Source organism: Sapajus apella, unplaced genomic scaffold (genome assembly GCF_009761245.1).
Source record: "Sapajus apella isolate SASKATOON/1434 unplaced genomic scaffold, GSC_monkey_1.0 scaffold20, whole genome shotgun sequence".
Classification (NCBI taxonomy): domain Eukaryota; kingdom Metazoa; phylum Chordata; class Mammalia; order Primates; family Cebidae; genus Sapajus; species Sapajus apella.
The window spans coordinates 6723213-6737420 of record NW_022436960.1 but is presented as its reverse complement, the minus strand read 5'-3'; the positions used below and the strand labels follow the sequence as shown (position 1 = coordinate 6737420).

At 48.5% G+C, this 14208-nt stretch overlaps 1 long non-coding RNA gene across 1 annotated transcript in view; it reads left to right on the top strand.

Moving 5' to 3' along the window:
• Positions 1 to 10741, top strand: part of LOC116557789 — a 41170-nt gene extending 30429 nt beyond the window's left edge. The window contains exon 2 of the long non-coding RNA XR_004271700.1: positions 10566 to 10741. This is a non-coding gene — a long non-coding RNA (uncharacterized LOC116557789). The remainder of the gene's footprint in view (positions 1 to 10565) is intronic.
• The last annotated feature ends 3467 nt before the right edge of the window (positions 10742 to 14208 follow it).

Here is a 14208-nt window from a genome sequence, read left to right as displayed (position 1 = left end):
ACCTGTGTGACCTTGGGTGAGTCATTAACCTCTCTGGGTCCATGTCTCAGCCTTCGTAGGAAATGAAATGAATATTTCTTTGAAGCAGTGAGAACTCCAATCTCTTAGGGTTATTATAAGAAATGAGATCATACTGGAGAATCCTTTTAAAAGATAAAGTCTAGCTATTTAATTATCCAAATTGGGTAATATGGGAGTTCAAGGGCATATGGGGAAAATGAGGAATTTATAACTATTGAATTTGAAAATGTATTTTTACTTATTACTATTATTAAAAGGTATTGCTTTGTCATCCAGGCTACAGTGCAGTCACATGATCACAGCTGATCGTAACTTCAAACTCCTGAGCTCAAGCAACACTCTTGCCTCAGCTCCTCAGTATCTGATCTATAGGTGTGCCACCTTCGGGCCCAGGTAATTTTTTTTTTTTTTTGAGGCGGAGTTTCGCTCTTGTTACCCAGGCTGGAGTGCAATGGCGCGATCTCGGCTCACCGCAACCTCCGCCTCCTGGGTTCAGGCAATTCTCCTGCCTCAGCCTCCTGAGTAGCTGGGATTACAGGCACGTGCCACCATGCCCAGCTAATTTTTTGTAGTTTTAATAGAGACGGGGTTTCACCATGTTGACCAGGATGGTCTCGATCTCTTGACCTCGTGATCCACCCGCCTCGGCCTCCCAAAGTGCTGGGATTACAGGCGTGAGCCACCGCGCCCGGCCTGGTAATTTTTTTTAATATTGTTTTTTATAGAGTCAGGGTCTCACTGTGTTGCCCAGGCTGGTCTTGAACTTCTGACCACAAGAGATCTTCCCGTCTCAGCCTCCCAAAGTACTGGGATTGCAAGCATGAACCACCACACCTGACCTAGTTATTGAATGTATTAACCATGCCTCTATTCAGTTATTCTGGGTGTGAGCTGATCAAAAAGCTGAAGCTGCAAAGATGAACACCCCTCAGGAGTTTGGGGACCTTTCCTCAAATACAGCTGGGGTGGGGCGGTGATGGAGGGGCTTAGATAAGAGGGAAATAATTCCTTCTCCGAAGGGAGCAGAGAATGCAGGCAGACAAGGTGACAGGGCACCTGGCAGAGGGGAGGACTGAAACAAGCCAGGGCCTGAATGGGAACGGGCCCCTGGGTGGCCAGATTATCAAGGAAGTTGATGCAGGGCAGGGGACCAAACATATGGAGTGAGGATATCCCAGGCCATTGGCTGCATTCCAGTTGTTTGAGTGGCAAGCAATCGAGTTGTCTTTGCAGGGAACGCCTGGCTCTCATGTCCTTCTTAGTGTGCAGGGGCTAAGCTTCTCCTCTGTGCCCTCCCTGGGGGCTAAATGTGGCTGAGAGATGCTGTCTCTTCTCCTGAGGAGCTTGAATGGATGACGAGAGAGGCTGGTTCCTCTCCTAAGCAAGTCCTGGCTCCCTGAAGTGGCGATGCCAAGAGTCAGCCCTGTCGGTGCTGGGCAGTGGGAGATGCACGGAGGCCCCACAGCTTAGTCTCCTCTCCTGGCACTCCAGCACCCTGTTCAGCACACGGTTCCTAATCCCTTAATAAACCTCTTTACCCTGCACCCCAGGAGGGCTTCAGGTTCATGGCAATGCAGAAATAATGACTTGCCTGCTTTTGTTGATATGACTGAACTAACAATAAGTTCACCGTTTCTGCAAGTCAGGAACTTGGATCTGGAATGCAGCCAGTCTCCAGTCAAAGGACAGATGCCTTTCTGAGGTCTGTGCGAAGAGGGGGTTCGTGGTCCCTTTGTGGGTCTTCCTAGGACATACCCATCCCTGAAGGGAACCTACATCCTTCCAGGTATGAAGTAATGAAAGACCAGTGGCCATTCAGCTCTAGCTGCAAATGCCTGCTCTCCCACCCCTAAGCTGTGTGTCCTTGGTCAAGTCACCTGGCCTCTCTGTGCTTTCTGAGACTGTGTCCACTCATGCTGCTGCCGAAGGGGTGAGAGAACTGAGATTAAATGAGGGGAGATGGCCGGGCATAGTGGCTCACACCTGCAATTCTAACACTCTGGAGGCCAAGGTGGGTGGATCACTTGAGGTCAGGTGTTCAAGACCAGCCTGGCCAACATGGGGAAACCCTGTCTCTACTGAAAATACAAAAATTAGCTGGACGTGGTGGCAGGCGCCTGTAGTCCCAGCTCTTCGGGAGGCTGAGGCAGGAGAATGGCTTGGACCTGTGAGATGGAGGTTGCAGTGAGCTGAGATTGTGCCACTGCGCTCCAACCTGGGCAACAGAGGGAGACTCTGTCTCCAAAAAAAAAAAAAAAAAAAAAAAAAAGAGGAGAGATGATGCCTGCAGTGCAGTGCCCGGAACAGAGGATTACTTAGAAAATTGTTGTTGACTCTGGATCCTAAGACACTCTCCCACCTGGGGATGAGAATACATAGATCAAAGAGAAGGGTGGGTTATTGGCCAATCAGAAGTGCCAGCTGTCAGCTGTAGATGCTGCTTCACCACACCAGGTGAAAATGCGCTCCTGTCTCGATCCCTTTTTTTTTTTTTTTTTTTTTTTTTAAGTTTTCCCTGTAACCCTCCATAACTGTGGTGGAAAGAGTGTACAGAGAGCACTCTGGGACATTTAGCTAGAAGCATCCCAACCAGCCTTCTGCTTGATAATAACAAGAACTAACATTTATTATTGTTATAATAAACAGTAACATTGCTGCCGGCTGGGCACCGTGTAAGGTGTTCACACAGCAGCACCCCATCCGTGCTCACACCGACCCCCTGACCTGTGCCCCGGATTCATCCCTATCTGGCATAGAATGGAACTTTCTAGGAAACAGAACTTGCCTGGCCACATGAGCTCAGTAAATGGCAGAGTTGAGACACAAACCCAGGCTGCCTACCCCAAAACCCAAACCCACCAAATTAGATTGTCTTCCAAATGCAGAAATCCTCTCTGCAGCCCAACTTGGCCCAATCCTCTAGCTTTTGGGAGAATTACATTTCCTCTCTTCCCGTAGCCTAATTCGAAAACGAGGCATCTTTCACTTCACATTTCACAGCCGCAATTCTTTCTTGCACATAAAATCTATCCATCCCGCTGGCCCCCTTCCCTCTCCTGGGCACATTACAGGCTGTTGGCGTGTGTGTCTAAATAAACACCCATCAGCCTGGATCCTTGCGGGCTGATTCTAAACATTTGGCTCTGAAGGGTAGCACTGGGGGCTTGCAGACTCTTCACCTTTCTCCCAGTATACTTCAAACCGTCCCCTTCTTGCATCTAGGAACACCAGAGCGATTGGTTTCTGTCTCTACTTATACACAGAACTTCGTGAAAACCTCTGCTAGGCTGAAATAACCTATATTTCTGTCTTGCTCATCAAGCTGCGAGTGTTTCCAGGTCAGGGTGGAGGGCCTGACATTTACTGTCTCCTTGGTACTAGGCTGTGCACCACAAATTATGCACCTTGATTTATGCTTTTTAACAGGACCAAATGAAGTATTAATGGTTGCTCTTCAGAGGTGAGGAACAGGAGGCTGAAAGGAGGGGTGCATTTTCTCAGAAAACGTGGCCGCTTTGAAGCAGAGCTAGGATTTCTGTGGTCCTCTCACTATGCCAGGGAGACCATGTTCTATTCAGCCCCGTCCTCCTGGAGCCCCCAAAGGGCCTGGCACAGCTTTCTACCAAATGTTTATTGACTGACTGAGTGACTGACTGAATAAAAGAATAATGAGCGAGCAAGTGTCTGATTTCCAGGAGAGCTGTGGAGCAGGTGCTGTCTAAACTGGTCGAGGTGCCTTGCTTGGAAGCACAAACTAGGTTGGAAGAACGCTAGCTAATAGAGTCATGGTCAGACATGGATACACTTTTCCAAGCATTGGAATACAGTAATAACAATGATATTTCTACAAATCACCTTTTATTTCTTCTTCTTCTTTTTTTTTTTTTTGAGACTGGGTCTCATTGGAGTGCAGTGGTGCGATCTCAGCTCACTGCAGCCTCTGCTTCCCGGATCAAGTGATCCTCCCGCTTTTGCCTCTCAAGTAGCTGGGACTACAGGCACATGCCACCACGCCTGGTTAATTTTTGTATTTTTTGTAGAGATGAGGTCTCACTCTGTTGCCCAGGCTGGTCTTGAACTCCTAGAGTCAAGTGACCTGCCTGCCTCAGCCTCCCAAAGTGCTGGGATTACAGGCATGAGCCTCCACGCTCAGCTCACCTTTTGTTTCTTCTCATTCTGCATACGTGGAATTTGCCGCATCTTGTAAGTCAGGCCAACTACAGTTGACCCTTAGACAAAACGAGTTTGAACTGCACAGGTCCACTCCTGTATGGATTTTCTCCCACCTCTGCCACCCCTGAGACAGCAAGGCCACTCCTCCTCCTCCTCAGCCTACTCAACGTGAAAGAACAAGGCTGAAGCCCTTTACAATGAGCCGCTTCCACTTAATGAATAACAAATAGATTTTCTCTTCCTTATGATTTTTTTTTTGAGACGCAGTTTCACTTCTGTTGCCCAGGCTGGAGTGGCCGCGCAATCTCAGCTCACCGCAACCTCCGTCTCCCAGGTTCAAACGATTCTCCTGCCTCATCCTCCCGAGTAGCTGGGATGACAGACATTCACCACCACGCCTGTCTAATTTTTTTGGTATTTTTAGTAGAGACAGGGTTTCTCCATGTTGGTCAGGCTGTCTCGAACTCCCGACCTCAGGTGATCCACCCACCTTGGCCTCCCAAAGTGCTGGGATTACAGGCATGAGCCACCGCGCCTGGCCTTCCTTATGATTTTCTTAATACTGTAACTTTCTTTTCTCTAGTTTACTTTGTTGTAAGACTACAGTTTATAATTAACAAATAACATATGAAATATGTGTTAATTCACTGTTTATATTATCAGTAGGCTTGTAGTCAACAGTAGGCTATTAGTAGTTACGTTTTGGGGAAGTCAAAAGTTATCCACAGATTGTTGACTGAGGGTGGGGGGTGGGGTTAGCACCCCTAACCCTCATGTTGTTCAAGGGTCAACTGTGCTTCATTTAGTACATTGACTGAGAGGAAGGCTTTGCACATTCTTTATATTATTTCAATCATTGTTCAGCAAACATACAGGTACAACAGATGCTGTGTCTGTACAGAGAAGGGAGTGGCAGAATGCTTTTTATCATGGTTTAATTTACAAATCTCTTGGCTTGGACTTTTAAGATCAACCTTTGATTATCTGGCATGAATTGCTCCCAATTTTCATTGGCTTTTCCCCGTTAGTAATGATCTCCAAAAGGAGTTGCTACAGTTTTCTTTCTTTCATTTTTACCTTTTTTAAGACAGGGTCTCACTGTGTCACCCAGGCTGAAGTGCTGTGGCATGATCATGGCGCACTGCAACTTCAGCTTCCCACACTCGAGTGATCCTCCTGTCTCAGGCTCCCGAGTAGCTGGGACTACAAGCTTGCACCACCACACCTGGCTAATTTAAAAAAAATTTTTTTTGGTAGAGACAGGGTCTCACTCTGTTGCTCAGGCTGGTCTCAAACTCCTGGCTTCAAGTGATCCTCCTGTCTCAGCTTCCCCAAGTACTGGGATTATAGGTATGAATGACCTTGCCCAGCCACTAGAGTTTTCTTGATAGAAGAGAGCTTAACATTATCATCTGGACTTCCTGTTTGAATTATGAGGACATTCAGTTCAACGTGACTAGGAAATGGCAAATCTCAGACCAGAGTTCAGGCCTCCTGTCACCCAGCCAGTGGTCTCTGCTTAGATGAAAACCGAGCAGATTAGCTTCACCATGCAATTGTGTACACTGCAGTCCTGCGTCCCTCAGCTTCCCTTCTTGATAACAGAGCTGCTTTAAACGCATGCACTGATCCCTACCCCGAGTCTTAAACATGATGACGTGGTTTGTTTCTCTAATATCCCTCCTAAGAATTGACCCCAAGAAAATAATCGGAAATGTGCATAAAGATTTATGCACCAAGATGTTCATTACTGAATTATTTATAACAGAAAAAAAGGGAAAAAAGAGAATGTAGCCTCACAAAGAAACATCTATAGTATGGACTATTAGTCTGCCATTAAAATAAAGTTCTGAAGACTGTTTAATGACTTTAGAACATACTCCGAATAAAGTACTAAGTGAGGAAGGTAGGGCAAAAATACATGGTCATAGAACAATTGCAATCATAAACATATGCGTTATGCATAGGAAAAAGACTGGAAAGAAATAGGCCAAAATGTCAGCAGAGGTCATTCATTCAGCGGTCACACAGTGCGTTTGCAGACACTGCTGTATCTCAGACGCGGAGCTCTTCGCTGGAGTGGGTTCCTACCTTCCTGGGCCCTACTGTCTGGGAAAACGATGGGCAAAATGACATTATTTTACAAATAATCATTGGCTGGGCATGGTAGCTCACACCTGTAATCCCAGCACTTAGGGAGGCTGAGGTGGGTGGATCACCTGAGGTCAGAAGTTCAAGACCAGCCTGGCCAACATGATGAAACCCCACCTCTACTAAAATTACAAAAATTAGCTGGGCGTGGTGGCAGGTGTCTGTAATCCCAGCTACTCGGGAGGCTGAGGCAGGAGAATTGCTTGAGTCCAGGATGTGGAGGTTGCAGTGACCCGAGGTTGTGCCACTGCAGTGCAGCCTGGGCGACAGAACAAGACTCTGTCTCTAAAAAAATAAATTAAATTAAATAATAAAAATATTAAACCTGTAATTACAAATTGTGATTATTACTATTATGAAGGCTATTTCTAGAGGTGGGATTATAGCTGACTGTCATTATTTTGGTTTTGTTTTGTATTCTTTTGTCTTACTTTTTTTTCTTTTTATGTTCTTCCAGTTTTTCTTGACATTTTAATTTTCTGACAGTGGGACTTTATTAGAAAAGCAGAGGACTTTTAGAAACACATAAACACAAAAGCCCAGGTGCTTGCATGGCTGCCAGTGGCCCCACTGACGCTGGAGCCCATGGAGCCGGTCAGAAGAAGCCTGGTGCACCTGCAGAGGGAAGGAGCCTCATCCCTGGAGCTATGTGGCTGGACGAGTTTCCTGTTGCTGCTGTAAAAATTCCTCAAACTTCGTGACTTAAGAGAACAAAGTTTATTTTCTTACAGTTCTAGAGGCAAGAACTGTAAGAAATGTAGTCCAAAATTGATCTCAGTGGGCCGAAGTCACGGTGTTGGTGGGGTCACTTCCTTCTGAGGCTCTGGAGGAAAATCTGTTTCCTTGCCCATTTCAGTTTCCGGTGGGCACCTACAATCCTTGGCTCATGGCCTTTTGCTCAAATGCACCGCTGCTTCCATCAGCATGCGACCTTTGGCCTCTCTCTCTCTCTCTCTGTCTCTCTCTCAGCCAAGCCTCCCTCTTCATTTTAAAAGGACTCTCATGATTACATTTAGGGCCCACCCGGGTAATCCAAGATCATCCCCTCATCTCAAGATTCTTAACTTAATCACACCTGCAAAGTCCCTTTGCCATGTAGGGTAACATACACAGGTTCCAGGGATGGGGACCTGGAACTGCTGTATCTCAGATGCTGAGGTCTTTGGGGGCTACTTTGGGGCTCCACAGTGGCCTGTCAAAAGTCTGCAGGTTTACTGAATGTAAACCTTGTTAGCCAGTCCCAGAATGGCTTTGCCTAATAGCTGTGAGTTTTTTCCATTTTGTTTTGCTTTTCTTGAGAAAGAAGAGAGGGTGGTCTGTCTGAAGCTTCATCTGTGCCATCAGCACCACTTAAACCTTTGGTAGCTCTCCACACACCCCGCCGGGTCTACTCTGTTGAAGACTTTGCTTGGCAGTTTGGATCAAAATGGGAAGGATGTCTGTGTATGCAAATAAAGAGAGAGAGAGAGAGAGACAGAGAGAGAGTAAGGGGCAGAGACAGAGAGAGGGCGGGGGAGGATTATTGTAAGCTAATGCTTGCATTTCAAACGTTCAGTCCAGTTAAAACGTTGACATCAAGCATTGTGTACGTTCCTGGGAGAGGGCCCTCTGAGTTGTGTATCTCATGGGTGTCATTGAATGTTATTGTTGCCTTGCTAAATATTCATGGATGAATTTGTGGAATAAATTCTCTTGTAAACTGACAGAGAGCAAGTAAGGCCTGTCCTTGAGTCTCTCATCTGCAACCTCATTTCTGAAAAACTGTCTGTTTGGGCACAAGTGTGTGTGTGTGTGTGTGTGTATGCAAAAGTGCGGGCACTATATACTTGGCTAATTTCAGCAGAAGAATCCCATTTTCAGAGTAGCAAAGATGGATATTTCTAGTTTGGTGACCTCAAAGTAGGTGGTGCTTTAAGAAAGCAAGTCTTGCTCATTGAATAGCTTTAATAAAGGTGCTCCCTTTGCTGTCTTGCTTCAAAACCAGCCTCCTTTTTTTTTTTTTTTTTTTTTGAGACAGTCTCACTCTGTTGCCCAGGCTGAAGTGCAGTGGTGCGATCTCGGCTCACTGCCTGCAACCTCTGCCTTCCAGGTTCAAGTGATTCTCCTGCCTCAGCCTCCTGAGTAGCTGGAATTACAGGTGGGCACCACCACACCCATCTAATTTTGTATTTTTAGTAGAGACAAGGTTTCACCATGTTGGCAAGGCTGTCCTGGAACTCCTGACCTCAAGTGATCCTCCTGCCTTGGCCTCCCAAAGTGCTGGGATTACAGGCATGAGCCACTGCGCCCGGCCGAAACCAGCCTCTTTAGGGGTCTATGGTTTGTTTGTTGAGAGGTGGGGTGGGTTCTAAGAGTTCCAAGAATGTCCACACGCATGTGCACACTCAGAGAAGTGCTTCTTTTGACTCAGAACAGAATCTCTAGAGGTGGCCATGGGCCAAAATGCTTCCGAGTGGAGAGAGGGAGAGTGGGGTGGGGACACTGGGGACATTGAGTTGCAGGCCTATGAGACATAGAGGACGAGGGAGGACTGGTGACTCCTGGAGACTGCCTAGATGCCACCTTCCCTAGGACACTTACTGCGACCCTTGGTCTCCTCCATCAGGACTGGCCAGTTGCCTAGCCTTGGGGTTCCCATGGCACGCTGCATGGGCACCTGTGACAACAAACTATCCCCTGGTGGTCTGAGGGCTCTTCAAAGGCAGGGACTCCCTTGCTGCGTATCCCTAGCAATGCAGCCATGTGCCATGTGGTTAGAAGGTGCCAGTGGAAGACACTTGCCCTTGTTCATTCCATTCTACATAGCCACAGAACTTTTAACCATGCCCATGGACACTGAGAATGAGAAATGCATTTCTCTGCCTTCTTTGCAGCGAGGTGTGGCCAAGAGCAGCAGTGGGAGTGGGAGGGGATCTATAGGATTAACTTCCCCGTCCTGCCTTTAAAGAGTAAACACACACTTCCGCCCCTGCAGGCTGGCTGGAATTTGGGCGGACAGAGGGCCCCCTTAATCTGTGCAGCTGAGGGAAACGCAGTAAGAGGGCACAACAAGAGGACAGAAGGGGCCTGGCCCGCGATGCTGTGAGGCTGCCTCCCAGCCCTGCACGGTTCGCCCCTGCTGTTTACCTGAGAGGGAACTGCAGTTCTATCTAGGCAAGGATTTGGTACCTTGGGTCTCTGCTTCAGCAGTCCAAGCTAAATACTATATGATGCTCAGAATGTTTGCTCATTCACGGTGATAATAGGCTCAGAGCCTTCCCCGATACCCCCAGCCAAGACTCTTCATGTCTCCTTGTTACAGGAAAGGGGTCCCGATCCAGACCCCAAGAGGGTTCTTAGATCTTGTGCAAGAAAGAATTCAGGGCCTGTGCGCAGTGCAAAGTGAAGACAGGTTTATTAAGAAAGTAAAGGAATCGAAAAATGGCTGCTCCACAGACAGAGCAGCCCCGAGGGCTGCTGGCTGCCCTTTTATAGTTATTTCTTGATGATATGCTAAACAGGGGGTGGATTATTCATGCCTCCCCTTTTTAGACCACATAGGGTAACTTCCTGAGGTTGCCATGGCATTTGTAAACTGTCATGCGCTGGTGGGAGTGTAGCAGTGAGGGTGGCCCTGGGTCACTCTTGTCGCCGTCTTAGTTTTGGTGGGATTTAGCTGCTTCTTTACTGCAACCTGTTTTATCAGCAAGGTCTTTATGACCTGCATCTTGTGCTGACCTCCTATCTCATCCTGTGACTTAGAATGCCCTTAGCCTCCTCGTAATGCAGCCCAGGAGGTTTTAGCCTCATTTTACCCAGCTCCTATTCAAGATGGAGTTGTTCTGGTTCACGTGTCTCGGACACCCTCACTGTGAACAGAATAATCTCCACCGCTCTAGGAGATGTCCACATCCTAATCTCTGAAATCAGTGAATATGGTAACTTAGGTGGCAGAGAGATCTTTTCAGATGTGGCTAAAATAAGGACAGGAGTGAGGAGGCCATGTGGTGTGGGACCCTGGAACCAGACCCAGTGAGTACTGGCCAATGCTGCAAAGACCAGTGCGTGCCGGAGCAGGGTGTCCACAGACCTGACAGCCACACTTCTCCTTACAGGACAGAAAAGCGGCCAGGGCTGTCATCTGGCATCCCATGGGGTACGTCACACCCTAACTGGAGGTCATTGGGAGCCTCAGGCAACATTTCCCCACCCCCAGCACCTCACTGACCCCTTCACCACAGATTCCATCATGGGAAGGAGGAGGGGAAGACCCTGGAAGATGGAGCAGAAGCCAGCAAGAAGCTAAGGTCTCACCTGGCAACCACCGAGGAGCCTCAACTGGCACAGTCAAGGTTTCTGCTATCACAGGCCTGGGACTCGAGAGCAAGAGGGAAGCAGTTATAGACAGCACAGCAAGGTACCTTTTTTCTTTTGTGCATCTGCACATCTGCGTAAATCCCAGCCCGTCTACAGAAGGAGAAGCGGAATGCAGGAGAGGAATGTAGAGCCCACTCCTGTCACTGGCTTTCTGGAAACTTTTCATTGCTTTGTTGCTGGGAGTTTCACAGGGAGAGCTCAGATGTAGGTACAGCAGGGCCTGTGGGCCGGTGGAGGTGAGCCAGCCTCCCTCTGTCCAGCTCTGTCCTGGGAGCTTCAGGGAGCAGCAAGGGGCACGACCTCCATTCTCCAGACCTCTACAGGCTCCTTTCTGCTTTTCACCTCACTCAAAATACCTCAGAGATGGTAAACCGGGCATTCATCTTTTCCTTTAAGGAATTAAGATTGCCAGCCTTCTCTGGGTATTTCTGAAGGTCACTCAGCCTGGAAACAGTTGATACAGCACCTGCAGGAAGATGTAGCTTCATGAGAAATGGCCTTCCAGTTGCTGGGGGCCACTCCTCTCGGGGTGTTCAGTGCAGGGCTTGGAGAGCACTCCGCCCCTCCATCAGCGCTAGCTGAGCTGGCGTGAGGGTGGAGTGACATCTACATTATGCCCTTCCCGACATGCATTTCCTATCAGAGTCCCTTGGGTAGAAAACCTCCTCCATGTCCAAGGGCTGGGGCAGGTGAGGCCTGTGGTAGTGATTATTACTGTTTTATTATATAAAAGAGAAATTGTTGAGGCTTTGACCGTGTGGAAGTCTGGTCATGGCATATGACCAAGTGGATCCAACTCAGATGCTGAGAGTCACTACCTCTAAGCCTCTTTAAGGCTCTCAGTCTTTAAGGCTAACTCCTGCTGCCATCATCATGATGGCCACCAGGGAGCTCATCATCTTATAAAACTGACCCAAGCTTGGACACAGCTCTTCTCCTGAAAGAAGGAACGCTGGGCTGACAAGTGGCAGGTGCCTACTGAAGAGTACTTAAGAAAGGAGTGCTTCAAATGACGGGGTGCCTGTCTGCCCGGGGTCCACTCCTAATACCCTACTTTATAACTCCTGTAGGAGCTGATAGGGTGTGGGCCATTGCCATGTCCCCAAAGTTCGGCTGAAGCTTGTCGCAGCCAGGCTTGAGTAAGCACACGCTGTAGTTAGAAAAGCTGAGATTCTTGGCTCGCTCATGCCATGTGGCCGCCCCGGATGTCTGAGAGTGCGAGTTGAGTTGTCCATTTATTCAGGCAGAAAGCATTTCTTCTGGGTGCTTGAATAAGCTTTATTTCCTCTCTTACTTCTGGGTTTCTCATTAAAAAGAGCGACCTTCCAACTCTCAGGACTGGGACGAGGGTCACATTTCCAGGAAGCCTTTCTGGATGTGTGGGTCCTCTTCCTGCCCCCAGCCCTTTGAGCTTCCCTCTACCCTCGCACGGGAACTCATCCTGCTGCTGTCTGCTGCTGTCAGTTTTCCCATGCAGAGCTTGAGCTCCTTCACGGTCAGGGGCGTGGTTCTCAGCTGGGCCTGGCAGCATGCAGGTCCTCAGTACATGTTCTTAGATGAGCCAAGGAAGGCTGGGATAGATGCAAACCCATAATATAACCCTAGGGATATGGCAACCACACACCACGGCAGCGACGCCCTGGTAGAGGTGGGACCCTTGCTCTGTGGCAGGAACACAATCGGCTTACTATGTGTTAGAAACAGATGCTTGGTGCTGCAAAGTAAAATCAGCACTGAGACAAAGGATCTTTCAGCAACGCAAGTTTTACTTCCTGGACTGCAGGAAAGGTGCTCTTACTAGCCACCGTGCCACGAGAGGACAAAGAACAAAGGGATACACACAAATTTATCCCTTACACATTTGGGGTTGTCCTTACTGCTGTGTCTGATCTCCGTCGGCTGGAGCCAGGCCTCACAGTCTAAACTAAAACCCAATTGGCTAACAACTTAAAACTTTTCTAAACAGGTAGAAGCAGTGGAGAGCTGGGACATGCCTGTGAGCGTGTTCAGCACAGAGATACTGGTTAAAGTACAAGGACACAGACTGTACTATGTGCCGGTAAGCATGGCATGTCTAACAGCTGCAGAGGATAGGGCTTGACAAAGAGTTATTAGCACACGTATTCTTTAACAAGAAAGGAAACTTTAAAGAGGAACTTTTCTGCTTCCCACAGCTATGGGAAGTAGCTTCGCCCTGTGTTTTGCATTCAGGATCATAACTTTCAAGGGGAGTATTCCATTAGTGAACGGGAGGCTCTTCCCCGACAGACCGACTGTGTTGCCATGGTGGGGAGGGGCAGTGGAGGGCCCTGGCTCTTTTCTTCATAAACTATGTCTGCTTTCATGTTCTCTCCTCCCGTCTGTTCCCCCAAATAAGCCATGAACTGAGGGATGACAGGACAAAGTGAGGCAAAAAAAAAACCTTTATGGTGTCTGCTTCTTGATTCTGGCTTTCCCAGCTCTGGGCTGGCTACCTGGGTGGACGCAGAGTCCCCAGGGCCAGGAACTAGACCACAGCACGTGTCATTTTCTCCTGGGCCTGGCATGTGGTGCTGTCGGGGACACTTAATCTTGGCTGGTGACTGACTGGCTGACCAGAGACCGGATTCCAGATGGGAAAGGAACAGACATTTGCCCCCAACAGATAGCTCATGAGGACAAGCAATCAGTTATTCAGGGAGCAATTATTAAATTAGGGACCTGTTTGGACCTTTCAGCCTTGACTGCTCTGTTCCTGCTGCCTGGCAGGGTGAATTAGCACCCCCAGAAAGAGGAAAGAAAATGCATCCAAGCAAGGCACACTCAGCTCTGTCTCCCAATCGGCAGTCGGGGTACAGGGGTCCCAGGTTTGCTCCCAACTCGCTGAGCTCTTTTACCTCTCCAAGGCTTGCTTTTCTTGTCTGTTAGGACTGTAAACCTGTTCTGCCTAACTCTCAAGTGCGGTTGGGATGGGGGACTTTGCTCCCTGTAAAACGCATGCCACTATGAACAAGCGGTTGTAGGTATCACCCGCTGAAAGCTCAGCAGGAGAGGACGTGGAGCCCATTCGCCGCTGTGAAGATCTGGGTTTTCTGTGGGTTTTCTTTGCCTGCCAGCTCCGTCTGGCCAAGGCTTGGGAATCTGGTCTGGATTTTGCCAGGCTGGACTCAGTGAGAGTGGGTGCTGTGGTCCGTGTTCACAAGCCACTGTGTGGCCTTCCCTTCAGCCCTCTGCCTGTGGAATCTAAACCTGAGCCTGACCTCCCTCGGTGCCTGCCCTGCACTGAGCTCTGTATCTGGTGGACGCATGTGACATGCTGGGCTAGTCTCCTCTTGTGACTATAATAAATCATGACACATTTAGTGCCTTTCAATAACACAAATCCATTCTCTGACAGTTCTAGAAGTCAGAGATTGGGTCTTATAAGGTGAAAATCAAGGCCAGAAATGCTGGTTCCTTCCGGAGCCTCTCAGGAGACTGATTTCCTGCCTTTCCCACCTTGCAGAGGCTGCCTGGATTCCCTGGCTT